This window comes from Nicotiana tomentosiformis, chromosome 2 (assembly GCF_000390325.3).
Source record: "Nicotiana tomentosiformis chromosome 2, ASM39032v3, whole genome shotgun sequence".
Classification (NCBI taxonomy): domain Eukaryota; kingdom Viridiplantae; phylum Streptophyta; class Magnoliopsida; order Solanales; family Solanaceae; genus Nicotiana; species Nicotiana tomentosiformis.
The window spans coordinates 2,777,412-2,791,987 of NC_090813.1; positions in this window are offsets into that span (position 1 = coordinate 2,777,412).

Sequence of the window (14,576 nt, forward strand, 5' to 3'; positions counted from 1 at the left end):
CCTGCAACTGGTCAAATAGATCATCAATACACAGCAATGGGTACTTGTTCTTAATAGTGACTTTGTTCAATTGGCGATAATCAATACACATCCACATTGTTCCATCCTTCTTCTTCACAAATAATACCGGTGCACCCCAAGGCGATACACTCGGTCTGATGAACCCTTTGGCTAGTAACTCCTCAAGATGTTCTTTTAATTCTTTCTGAGCCATGCGATATGGTGGGATAGATATAGGCTGGGTATCTGGAGCCAAGTCAATACAGAAATCAATATCACGATCATGTGGCATACCTAGAAGATCTTAAGGAAATACATCGGAGAACTCTCGAACTACATGCACTGAATCAATAACAGGAGTCTCTGCAGTAGTATCCCGAACATAAGCTAGATAGGCTAAACAACCCTTCTCAGCCATGTGTTGAGCCTTTATAAAAGAAATAACTCGATTAAATGAACTAACAGACGAACCCTTCCACTCCAGCTTAGGAAATGCTGGAATAGCCAAGATAACAATCTTGGCATGACAATCTAGAATAACATGATATGGAGATAACTAGTCCATGCCTAGAATAATTTCAAAATCGGTCATCTCAAGTAATAAGAGATCTGCTCTAGTTTCATAACCATAGAATGTAATAGTACAGGACCGGTAGATCCGGTTCACAACAACAGAATCGCCCACAAGAGTGGACACATAAACAGGAGTACTCAAGGACTCACGAGAAATACCCAGGAATTGAGCAAATAGAGATGACACATATGAATACGTAGATCCTGGATCAAATAATATTGGGGCATATTTGCCGCAAACAGAAATAATACTTGTAATCACGGCATCTGAGGCCTATGCATCTGGTCTGGCCGGAAAAGCATAGAACCGAGTTAGAGCGCCACCTGGCTGGCCTCCACCTGGCTGACCTCCACCTCTAGGACGGACCCTACCCACCTTTCCTCCACCTCTTGGTGGCCGGACAACTGGTGGAGCAACTGGTCCGGTAATCATAGGCTGCCGATCCTGTTGCACTAGTTTACCCCGAAGCCTGGGGCAAAATCTCTGTATATGATTGGGATCCCCGCACTCGTAACAACTCTTCGGTGCGATGAGCTGCTGACTAAGAGTCTGGCCCTGGGGTACTGAATACCCACTAGAAGGACCCTGAATAGCTGGTGGGCGACAAGAACTCTCTGGTATAGCACTGAAATAAGGTCACACTGGAGCACCTCGAGGAGGCGATGGTGCTGGATATGGGGGCCTGTTGGACTGTCCTCTCACGAACTAACCTTTGACCCCAGAAGGAGCACCTCTGCACTCTCCAGAATACCTAAACCGCTTATCTCTAGTAACCTACTCTCGGCTACGCTGACGCACACCCTCAATCATGCGGGCTATCTCCACGGCTAGCTCATAAGAAGTACCCATCTCAATCTCTCGAGCCATAGTGGCTTGAATGTCAGTATGTAAACCCGCAACAAAACTCCCCACTCTCTCTGCCTCTGTAGGGAGTATCATAAGTGCATGGCGAGATAACTTAGAAAACCTCGCCTCGTAATCGGTCACTGGTATCTAACCCTGCTGGAGCTGCTCAAACTGAAACCTCAACTCTTCCCTCTAGGAGGGTGGAATATACCTGTTTAGGAAGATACGAGTGAACCTGTCCCAAGTCATGGGAGGAGAATCTGCTGGTTTGCCAAGAACATAAGACTGCCACCATCTACGGGCTCTGCCCTCTAGCTGAAAAGTAGTAAAGTCTACCCCATGAGACTCAAATATCCTCATGTTGTACAGTCTATCCTTGTACCGATCAATGAAATCTTGGGGATCCTCATGTCGCTCACCCCCAAAGATAGGAGGATGTAGTCTAGTCCATCTATCCAATAGTTTCTAAGGATCATCGGCTGTAGTTGGCCTGGGCTCAGGTGTAGCTGCTGCCACTGGATGGGCTCCACCCACAAGTAGTGCACCTTAGGTCTGATATATATCGGCTGCCTGTCCATGAGCATGCGCGGCAGGGGTCTGTGCTCCCCTGCCCGCCTGAGATATGGTTGGGTCTGCCGGAAATAAACCTGCCTGAGTCATATTGTCTATGAACCGCAGCATACGACCCATGACATCCAGAAATTCCGGTGCAGATGTGAAATCCACCGGAGCTGGCTCTGCCACATGAACCTCACCCTGTTCCTCAACAATGGGATTCTCTGTTGGACCCACTGTCGGCATAACTGGAATAGTCCTGGGACGTCCTCGCCCCCTACCACGGCTGGAGCCCTACCTCGGGCTGGAGCCATCCCTCGGCCTCTAGCAACTCGGGGAGTAGCTCTTCCCTGGTCTGGAACCTCATTAGAGCACGTTCTCACTATCTGTGAGAGAATAAGAGAAGGATGTTTAGCACTACATTAATTGCACGATGGAATATGAAAAAGGTAGTTTCCTAACACCTTATAGCCTCTCGAAGATAAGTACAGACGTCTCCGTACCGATCCGCAAGACTCTACTAGGTCTGCTTAAAACTTGTGAGACCTACGTGAACCTAGTGCTCTGATACCATGTTGTCACGACCCAATTTCACCTGTAAGTCGTGATGACGCCCAACACTACAACTAGGCAAGACAACAAATAAATTAACATATAAAAATTATTTTCAGAATAATTTTCTAAGAAATTTTATTATTTTACTAGCAATATTAAAGAAATTAGAAAAGATACCGATTAACTTAAATCCAAGAAAATAATACAATTCCAAATTCTACTAATGTGTGTGCCAAGACTTAGTGTCACAAGTGTATGAGCATCTAGTAGATTATACAAAACCCCAAATACTGTCTGAAATAAAAATAGACAGAACGAAAATACAAGGAGAGGCACTGGTAACTACAGAACGGCCCAGCAAGGCAGCTCACCACTACGCCTCTGGATAACGTGGATGTACGATGATAGGTCCTCTACTAGTACCTGCCTCAGATCCTGCACAAAAAGTGCAGCAAGTGTAGCATGAGTACGTAAACAACGTGTACCCAGTAAGTATCAAGCCTAATCTCGAAGTGGTAGAGACGAGATGACCGACTTTGACACTCACTAAGAGTCAAGAATAATAAATAAAATAAAAATAGCAATATCCAGATCAACATGATTTATAGAATTTACAATAATTTTCCTTAACCAGCAGAAATAATTAAATTCCTTCAAATGCAACAATTCTCAATATATTAATTAAATTCCTTCAATTTCAATAAATTTCCAATTTATCAATTAGCCTCATTTACAGGAATAACAATAATTCCTTAACAAACAGAGATAATTAATTCTTTAAATTTTAAAGATTTCTAATTTATCAATTAGCTTCACAAGTTGTAGTAAACTATCAAAGTATCGTGTATTTATTATTATTAGGCACGATTTCTGCCGAGGTCGTACGGCCTGATCCAGAGTGTCGTGTACACTGCCGAGGGACGTGCGGCGCGATCCATAGATGCATCTATCCTGCCGAGGCATTCGGCCCGCTCCACAAGAAAGGAGGGCATTTTCTTATGTACCTCCGGAAGGAGAGTATATTTATTATAAGATAAATTCGGGAGGATGGACAATTTCTTTTAATAATAATTAATTTAAACAGAAAAATTAAGCATATGAGATTTTCATCTTTTAATATTTTTACCTAACAATTCACAATATATATATACCCGGACTTTAGCATTAATAGTAGCTACGCACGGACTCTCGTCACCTCGTGCGTACGTAGCCCCCACAATTAGCAACAATTATTAATTTAATTACCTATGGGGTAATTTTCCCCTTACAAGATTAGACAAGAGACTTACCTCAATTTGTTCCAATTTAATCCACTAGAAGGCCTTTTTCCTCGATTATCTGACTCTGTCAGGCTCGAATTGAGCCAAGAATAATTTGATACAATCGCTAAAAATTATAGGAATCAATTCCATAAGAAAATACTATATTTTTTTTAATAAAAATCCGAAATTAATTCAAATATAGCTCGTGGGGCCCACATCTTAGAATTCGGCGAAAGTTACGAAATATGAACGCCCACTCAACCACGAGTCTACCTATACCAAAATTACTAAATTCCAATAACAATTCGGCCCTCAAATCCTCAAATCTATCCAAGAGGGTTTTCAAACTTTTCCAACTTAATTCACCAATTAAATGATAAAAACAGTGATGGATTCGGGTAATTTAACCAATATTGAGTTAAGAACACTTACCCCGTTATTTTCTCTGAAAATCTCCCGAAATATCGCCTAAATCCGAGCTCCAAATCGTTAAAATGGAAAATTCAGAGCTTAAACTCTCTGCCCAGTGATGTTTTCTACGCGATCGCAAACTTCCTCACGCGATCGCGTAACACAAATTTTACTGCCCAAAAAATAACCCTACGCGATCGCAAACAATGCCACGCGATCGTGAAGTTCAAACCTACAGGCACACGCGATCGCAAACCATTTCAAGCGATCGCGAAGCACAAACGCGTGGCTTTCCTTGCTGCTCCGCTTACTCTATGCGAACACGACCTCCTCCACGCGGCCGCGAATACCAAATTCCTACGCCTACGCGATCGCAGCCCTATTCACGCGATCGCGAAGAATAAAACATCACTGGCTCCTACGCGATCGCAGACTATATCACGCGATCGCGTAGAACAAAGTCGCCTCTGCCCAATTTACACTATGCGATTGCAGACCAACTTACGCGATCGCGTTTAAGGAAATCAGAAGAAAAATACCAGCAGCTATCAACAGTCTCCCAAAAGCCAAAAGTGATCCATTAGCCGTCCGAAACTCACCCGTGCCCCTCGAGACCTCAACCAACTATACCAACATGTCTCAAAACATCACACGAACTTAGTCGAACCCTCAAATCACACCAAACAAATCTAAAACCACGAATCATCCTCCAATTCAAGGTTAATGAAACTTAAGATTTTCAATTTCTACATTTGCTACCAAAACCTATCAAATCAAGTCCGATTGACCTCAAATTATGCACACAAGTCATAAATGACATAACGGAGCTATAAAATATTTCGGAACTAGATTCCGATCAAACTTCCAAACTTAAATTCTTGTTTTAGCTATTTCAAGTCTAATTTCACTACGGACTTCCAAATAAAATTCCGAACATGCTCCTAAGTCAAAAATCACCATACGGAGCTATTGGAATCGTTAAATCCCGATTCCGGGGTCATTTTCTCAAAATATTGACCGAAGTAAAACTTGACCTTTTAAGGCTAACTTAAGGAACCAATGGTTCCGATTTCAACCCGAATACTTCCAAATCCCGAATTCACTCATGCTGGAGAGATCGTTAGTGATGTAATGGCCGATCAAGAACTCTCATGTCCAAAAGCTAAAAGTAGTTGAGATGAGGATGTTGAGGTAGATGTGTGAGCATACTCGGTTGGATAAGATTAGGAATGAAGTTATTCGGAAAAAAAATAGAAGTGACCCCTGTGGAGGATAAGATGCGGGAGGCGAGGTTGAGATGGTTTGGGGTAGAAGGTGCGAGCGGTTAGCCTCGGTGGGTAGCATGAGGGGTAGAGGTAGGCCTAAAAAATCTCGGGGAGAAGTTATTAGACGGGACATGATGCAAATGGAGCTGACTGAAGACATGACCCTAGACAAGAGGGTGTGGAGGTCAAAGATTAGGGTAGAAGGTTCATAGGTAGTCGAGTGTTTCTCTTTGTATTACTCAGCTCACTGACATTTGTGTTAATTTGATAATTTTTATCCATAGATGGCTATTACTACCTAGAGTTTGACTGCATTCTTGGATTCAATCTTATTTCATCTTGTTGTTATTCCTACTTGTTGCAATTACGTTTTCTTTTCAGTCGTTCTCTAGCCGAGGGTCTATCGGAAACAACCTCTCTGCCCTTCTAGGGGTAGGGGTAAGGCTGCGTACATCTTACCCTCCTCAGACCCCACTTGTGAGAAATTATTGGGTTTGTTGTTGTTGTTGTTGTTGTTAATTCTTTAATATTTTTAAATTTTATATTTAAATACACAAAGATCTATTATAAATTGAATTCTAATAATAAAAAGTGTTCAAAAATTGTTAAAAGATCGTGGCCACAAGAAAAATTATTTCACTCATGCTGGAGAGATCGTTACGGTCCATGAATTCCACAAGGGTAATGCTCACCCGGCTAACTAGCCTATAGTTACTACGATTCTCTCCTGTCTGTATATATATAATTTGAATTTAAGTTATATTCATTAATTGTGTAATTCTTTTTACACTAGTAGTAAATTTTAGCATATAATAGCAATTTTTTAATTATTTTTATTAGGTTATCTAGTGATCTTATCAAGAAAAATTATATAAAAACTGAGTATAGAAAACTTGAGATGTCCTATATAAAAGAAAGCAACACCAAAAGTGTGTATAACGTGTTAAAATGTTAAGCATTCACCAGAAGGTTATTATCCATCAAAAGCACGTGTTCGAGTTACAAGTATTGAAGAATTAAACCTACCACATAGCAATGAAAATAAAAAATATAAAGAAAAACCCAACCATCTATAGTGTATGTATAGGTCTAGCTAGCTGAATTAGGATTAGGATTAAATATATAAGTGACTAATATGTGCCAAGCACAAAATTAACAGTTTGATTGGCCAAACTTCTAAAATTAATTTATTTTGAGTAGTGTTTTTTTTATTTTAAAAAAATATTTTTTTGAAAAGTATTTTTGGTGAAAAACAGTTTATGTTTGACAAATTAATTTAAAAATTATTTTCAATAGCAATTACTGTTTAGCCAAGCTTTTAAAGAGTGATTCTAAGTGTATTTTTTTCAAAAAAAGTATTTTTAAGAAAGAAACTACTTTTTTCTCCTTCTCAAAAATTGTTTATGCTTTTACTCAAATTTTTTTTTCCTTCTAAAAACTTGGTCAAACACCTCAACTTTGAAAAAAAAAAAAATATTTTTTTAAAAAATAAATATTTTGGCCTTGATAACGCTTGACAAACAGGCTATAAGTTGGATCTCATGTACGCGCTCATCAACTACCATTGGTCCACCTTAGCTAGAATTACTGAATTAGAGCACATACTAGATGTCTTTGAATTTAGATATTCCAGAGATCGTTATCTCCATAAATTCATTGAAATGAAACACTACAAATTGGTTATGTTAATTTATTGTCAATTTTTAGACACACAAAAAAGAAGAAGGAACTATCTAAACACGTACTCCTTCTATTTTAATTTATTTGAACATTTTCTTGAGCATGAAGGTCCAATTGATTAATTTTCTGGTCATAGATTCTTTAAAATTTTTAAAATAAAATTTATATATTTAGAAACTATATAAAAAATGCTAGTCATAGTAGTTAACAATTTAAAATATTTAAAAATTATTTGCAAAAATTGTGATACAATTTTTATTTTATTTGACTATAGGTTCATTCTTCTAGATGGAATATTTTTTTTTGGCCAACAACAAGAAGGGAGCTTAAGGTGATTACTTTCTCATGTGTAAAACGTGCTAGGTACGGCTTCCAAAAACAGTTTTTTCTTTTCTTCTTTAAAGACATCTTATAAGATGATAAGAGAGACAAGATATAAAGAGAGAGCAAAGTAGCCCCATATCCTTTATCTCTACCCCATGTCGTGTGTGGAGAAAATTAATTGTCTTGAATTTGTGCAGCGATATAGAGCTACTCTAAATATGAAATGTCTCCAAGCTACTCTACTATCAACAAGAAGAGGGGCGAGGGGCGGATAGATTACGAGTTCGACTGAATCTAATAATTTTGACTCAAAGTTATTTATTAAAAAAATTATTAAATATATATATGAACACTCACTAATTCAAAAATCAATAGGTTCAATGACATTTGGAATATATAAAATTTAATTTTTGAATCCGCCTGGAAATAGAAGAAATGACAGTGACATTCTAAGAGCTAAAAAGTACTCCATGCGTGCGTGAGGACTCGTGTGGAGTAGGCCAATGAGAAAGAGACACTTTGAAAGCGGAATAGAATTAAGCTTTTACGTTTTTTAATATCAAATAATAACCTTGATTAAAATGCAAATTAAGCGTCAAATTTGATGTACCGTGAAGGCAATCCAATGGACCTTAACATATTATTATTTGGACTGTAGTTTCATCATACGATAGAAGAGAAAGAAATACATGGCTTGAGAGCAGGATGGGATAATCTTAGTGTTTAACCTAAAAATTGTACTTAATTGATTAACCAATTAAATTTGTGTGATGAGCCACAAGCAACCGATTCGATCCAAAAAATATAAATTTTTGTCAATATAACGTGGTAGAAAAATAAAAAAATAAATTCAATGACAGATAACATAATAAAAATACACCAGAAAAGAAATAATTCTTATTGGATGTTCTTTGATAAGATGATGAGCCGAACATAGTTTGATGAGCCAAATTATGGCAAGCTAGGACTAAGTTGTTATGAATTACAATGAGTAGAATTATAGAGAACAAAATTCAATGATTATAATGGCGGTAAAGTATGCCTATTTATAGGACTAGTTCTAGATAACTATCCCTCTTGAATTATGAATCCATTATGAGCATTTACTCAACCCATTTGTTACTTCTGGAAGACATGTAACGACTTAGTTAATGCTAAAATTTTGTCATTGCTGAGTTAATTCCGTAGCTAATGAGTTGTAACGACTCAACCAGTCATTTTGTATATTTAAGCGACGTTTCCCCTATTTGATGCTTCCCTTATGTGAGTTTGTTGTTTTGTAACTTGCGGGATTGGGTAATTGGGCTTCGTGAGGGTTTGAGAAGGATTTAAACATTTTGTTTTATTTTTGGAACCTTAAGTTGTAAGAATTGACCAAAATTTAACTTTTGAGTACACGACCTTGGATTGGTGATTTGATGATGCTAGTAGGTTCGTATGGTAATTTTGAAATTAGGCGTATGTTCGAATTTAGATTTGGAGGTTCCTAGGAAGTTTTGGCTCTATTTGCTGGAAGTTGATAATTTGAAGGTTTGGAGAGTTCATAAGTTAGACGTGGAGTTGACTTTGATGATATCGGGTTTGGATTATTATCCCGAAACTTGAAATAGGTTCATTTAGTGTTTTGGAACTTGTGTGCGAAGTTTGATTAAGATCTAAGTTGGTTAGGCATGAATCGAACGCTTGGTTGGAAGTTTGAAGTTCTTGAACTTAGGAGTTTTGCAAGTTGAGTTTTGATGTGTGATTCATGATTGTGGATGCTATTGTATTGTTTTGAGCTTTCAGATGGGTTTGGGTAAGTTATCAGGACTTGTTGGTATGATTGGACATCATCCCAGTAGGTTCAGATATGTTTCAAATTGATTTCACACCATTAGGAATGGTTTGGGCAGTCCTGGTTCTGGTGCATCGTACATGCGGAGATTTAGCGCAGGTGTGACTGGTCTCTCGCATCTGTGAGTCGAGGTGATCCGAGGAGTCTCGCTTCTACAGAGAGTGGATCGCAGGTGTGGAGGTACGCCTGTGGAGATTTGGAACGCGCTTATGGAGATTGACATGCCCGGGGATGTGCGCACTCGCGAATGGTTTGACCACATCTGCGGAGTCGCAGATGCGATGCATGTGCCGTAGAAGCGAAGGGTTGCAAGCATTAGTGAGTCTCGCCGATGCGAGCCTTTTTGTTTTTTGCAAAAGCGATATCGCAGATGCAACGTTTTTGTCCACATATGCAGAGTCGATGGGCAGACTTATGTTTCGAGGGTTTAACTTATTTTTTATTACTTGGAGTTTTGAAGCTCCGCTAGAGGTAATTTTTGGGGAGATTTTCATCACCACTTTAAGGGTAAGTATTTTCTTCTTGGATTTGATTATGTATTTAAATTTTCCATGGATTTGTACACTTAAAGCATGAAATTGAAAGAGAAAAATTGGGGTTTTGGGTTAGATTTTGGAAAGTGGATAATTGTGATTTGAACCCCTATTTAGAGTTTAAATTTGGATGAAACTTGTATATTTGAACTCTTTTTTGAATGGGTAGTCAGGATTTGTGAGTTTTATTGGGTTCTGGAAAGCATGCCCTGGTTGACTTGTTGGTTGACTTTGTGTAATTAATTAAATATCGAGCATTTATGCTCTGTAATTATTTTCTTTAGTATTATTTGACGTAGTGGTATGTCACTTGACTAGATTTGCGGTGTTCAAAGGCCAATTCACGAGGGAAGACATTCTTAAAGTATTTATTTTGCTCGTTTGAGGTAAGTATCTTACCTAATCTTAGTTTGAGGGACTAGTTGCTTGAATTGTTTATGATAGCTACGTACCGAGGGTGACATACATGCAGCGACGACGAGCATGTGTGCGTGCAGCGAGGTTTTATCCATGTTCGTAATAGTCTTTAGGCTATGTTATGACTTGTTTTGTTCACTATGCTTTTTGCTATCATGCTTCATATGCTTATATGACCTCATGAACTTCTTAAATCATGCTAGAGATCATGTGTAGGTTAATTTCATATTCAAACATAATAATTATTATTTTATGGCGTATTCGTCTAATCTGAGCTGTGGTAGCACACTTAGTACATGCATACACCTTAACATACTATTTTCATCAATACATGAGTATATATATATATATATATATACACATACATACTCTTGTATATGCTTTCTATGTGATAGACTCGATTGGTAGTAAGTGAGTGGTCCGAGCGGGTTCAGTTATGATAGCACGTGGGTGGTCCGTGCAGTTGTTATATTATGGCACCGTGACTTATCCGTGCAACATGTGGATAAGGATCCATCCCCTAGGGTCGTCCTCTCATGTTTCTCTCTTGATTTCATACACACGGTATAAGGACAACTTATCAATGTTTGATTTCTGTGCATCTTCTCCATATGCAAACACCTTGGTGTATACATGATTTTATCACATATCTTCTCTATATGCTAGTTTGGAATGTATACATGCCTCTTTTTGCATATCTTCTATATATTTTGTTTTGATTGGAAAATGAAGACACGATACATATCTTCTCTGTATGTTAGTATATGCATATTGACTTGACTATTTATGCATATTTTCTCTATATACCAACATTGATGATTTATTGGTGATAGATGCGTAACTCCTCTATATGTTGAGCTATTAAATTGTTATAAGACTTGTGCACATCTTCTATGTGTGCACTGATTGGTTATTATCTCTATTTCATGCTTAGTTTTGCTACCGTTGTTGTGTACTTGCATATTATTGTAACGACCCGTCCGGTCATTTTGAGTATTACAGCCTCGTTCCCCTATTTACTACTCAATTTATGCTTTACAGTTATTATAAGCCTTGCTGGGGTAATTGGTTCGGGTCTGGTGAGGTTTTGAAATGAATTGAGACACTTAGTCTCCAAAATGAAAACTTAAGTTGAAACAGTTGATCGGATGTTGGTTTATGTATAAACGACCCCTGAATGGAATTTTGATGGTTCCAATAGCTCCGTATGATGCTTTTAGACTTGGGAGCGTGTCCGAAAATTTTTGTGAAAGTCTGTCGTTAAATTAGGCTTGAAATAACTAAAATAGAAATTTAAGTTTGGAAGTTTGACCGGAAAGTTGACTTTTTGATATCGGGGCCTGAATCTAATTCTGAAAATTTGAATACCTCTGTTATGTCATTTATGACTTGTGTGCAAAATTTGAGGTCAATCGGACTTGATTTGATAGGTTTTGGCATCGAATGTAGAAGTTAAAAATTCTTAAGTTCATTAGGCTTGAATTGAGGTATGATTCGTGTTTTTAGCATTGTTTGATGTGATTTGAGGTTTTGACTAAGTTCGTATGATATTTTTAGACTTGTTGGTGTATTTAGTTGAGGTCCCGGGGGTCTCGGGTGAGTTTCTGATGGTTAATGAATCAAATTTGGACTTAGAACAATTGAAACTTGTTGCTGCCTACTGATGCAATCGTACATGCGTAATTTGGCTCGCTGGTGCGAGCTCACAGAAGCGGATGAGGCGTCGCAGAAGCACGACCGGAGAAGCGATGCAATGGTCGTAGATGCGGCCTGGGCTAGGGGGCCTTGGACCGCAGAAGCGGACGCTTCATCGCAGATGCGAGTCCGCAGAAGCGAAGACTGTCGCAGAAGCGAGAGATTTACCGCAAAAGCAGAACCACATATGCGGTTAAAAATTCCGAAGAAGCGGAACCTCTAGGCAGTGTACAAAAACAGAGGGTTCCGAATTTTTGTCATTTTTGGACATTTCCAATACGGTTTTGGGGCGATTTTCAGAGAGAATTCACGGGAAAACTTGAGGTAAGTCACTTGTGATTATTGTTAGTTAATAATATTAGATTATCATGGAGTATTTCGCTTAGATTACATATTTTTGAGATGAAATTAGAGAATTTGGGCCTAAGGATTTCAAAATAAGAATTTGAGAGGTCGAGTTGATGTCGGAATTTTATAAAATTGGTATGGTTGGACTCGTGGTTGAATGAGCGTTCATATTTTGTAACTTTTGTCGGGTTCCGAGACGTGGTCCCCACGGGTAATTTTTGAGTTAAATTTCGGGTTTTTATTGAAAAATCTGTATTTTTATATGGAATTAATTCATATAATTTGCATTGATTGAATCGAATTAATTGATATTCGAGCCGATCAGAGTCGAAAAATCGAGGGAAAGGCATTCTTATTGACTGATTGAGCTTGGCTTGAGGTAAGTGGCTTGTCTAACCTTGTGTGGGGGAAATCCCCTTAGGATTTGATAATGTTGTAGCATTTTGTGATATGTGAGCGCCGTGTACGTGAGGTGACGAGTGCGTACATGAGCTAAATTTGAAAATATTGGTTCTTGCTGAGTAATTTTCTTTTAAATTCTTTAACTGGGTTGCTTTAGTATATGTAGTGATCATGTTTAGCCTAGTATCACATGTCTACGTACCTTAACTCTTACTTGCCATATGTGCAACATGCTTAGCTGAATTGCCTGCTTCCTTGATTTGATTTAAATCTTTAACTGTGAGATTCTTGCTGTAAATTTGTTGTTTCCTTCAGATATTTGTTGCATATTTACTTTGGGACTACGAGACGGTTCCTCGAGAGATCCCCATGTATTGCACATTTACTTTTGGGACTACGAGGCGGTTCCTCGGGAGATCGCAGTGTATTGCATATTTACTTTTGGGACTACGAGGCGGTTACTCGGGAGATCCCCCGGTACTGCATATTTACTTTTGGGACTACGAGGCGGTTCCTCGGGAGATCCCCCGGTATTGCATATTTACTTTTGAGACTACGAGGTGGTTCCTCGGGAGATCCCCCTGTACTGCATATTTACTTTTGGGACTACGAGACGGTACCTCATGAACGCCCCTGTTGTTTATATCTATTCGTTGTGTTGTTCACGTCTCAGTCATTTCGTTATATTATTATATCATCTGTCTTACTTTTCTATTATTTCCAGTAGAGCCTAACCTGACCTCGTCACTACTCTACCGAGGTTAGGCTTGGCACTTACTGGGTACTGCTGTGGTGTACTCATACTACACTTCTGAACATATTTTTGTGCAGATCCAGGTACTTCTTACCAGCCCAGATATCAGTGAGCTACCTGTGTGCGGAGACTTCAAGGTACATCTGCCAGCGTCCGAAGACCTCGGAGTCCCCCTCTATCCTTATCATATTGTTTTTCTTATTTTAGTACTCTGATGTATAAAGACATTTGTATTTCTCTTAGAAGCTTGTGACTTATTTCTACCAGGTTTTTGAGAGATTGTAGTTCTTTGACTTGCAGTTTTCATTTATTACAACTATTGAGGTTTGAGTTTCAGACTCTTATTATGTTATTCCGCAATTTGTTAGGCTTACCTAGTCTTAGAAACTAGATGCCATCACGACATCCCACGGAGGGTGAATTGGGGTCGTGACAATTATAAACTGAACAAGTTGTTTAGTAAGTATCATTGGCAGTTCTCGCCATTACCTCGTCGAGATTAGTCATGATACTTATTGAGTATATGAGGCCGGTTGTACTTGCATATTATAACCGGCCCAATGTGTGTTTTTGACGATATCCACGCCCAATTTCTTTTGGGTCGCATATTAGTCTTAAGGCTCACAGAATGAACCGCAAACTGCTCCAAAAAATTGGTATCTTCTGGACAGTTTTACGGTTGATTTCTGGCTCGCAGGTGCACTGCATAATAAAAAGGAACATATAAAAAGAAAAGCTCATTTTCATATTTTTGTGTTCCTTGATATTTTGTGACAAGACTTTTTTTTTTGGTTGAATATTATAAGACTTCTATGTTGTACTTGACCGTAAAAATTATAGAAGCAATATCTATGATAATATGATTAATACATGATTATTCATCAACAATGGTATGTGCGGGACAATTATGCGGTTGTTCTATGGCTCGAAGGTCCATTCTGCGGCTAGCAAAATGCGCCTATAATACCCTCCTTGAGTTAGTGCTTGGAGATTTTGAATGCTCAACTTGCGCAAGAGATGGTCATGTTTCGATTTTCCCAACGCTCTTATAAAGACAGTTGTTCATTTAAAGGAAATAAATATTGGTACTAATATTTTTCTTTGTTATATCGTCACGAATG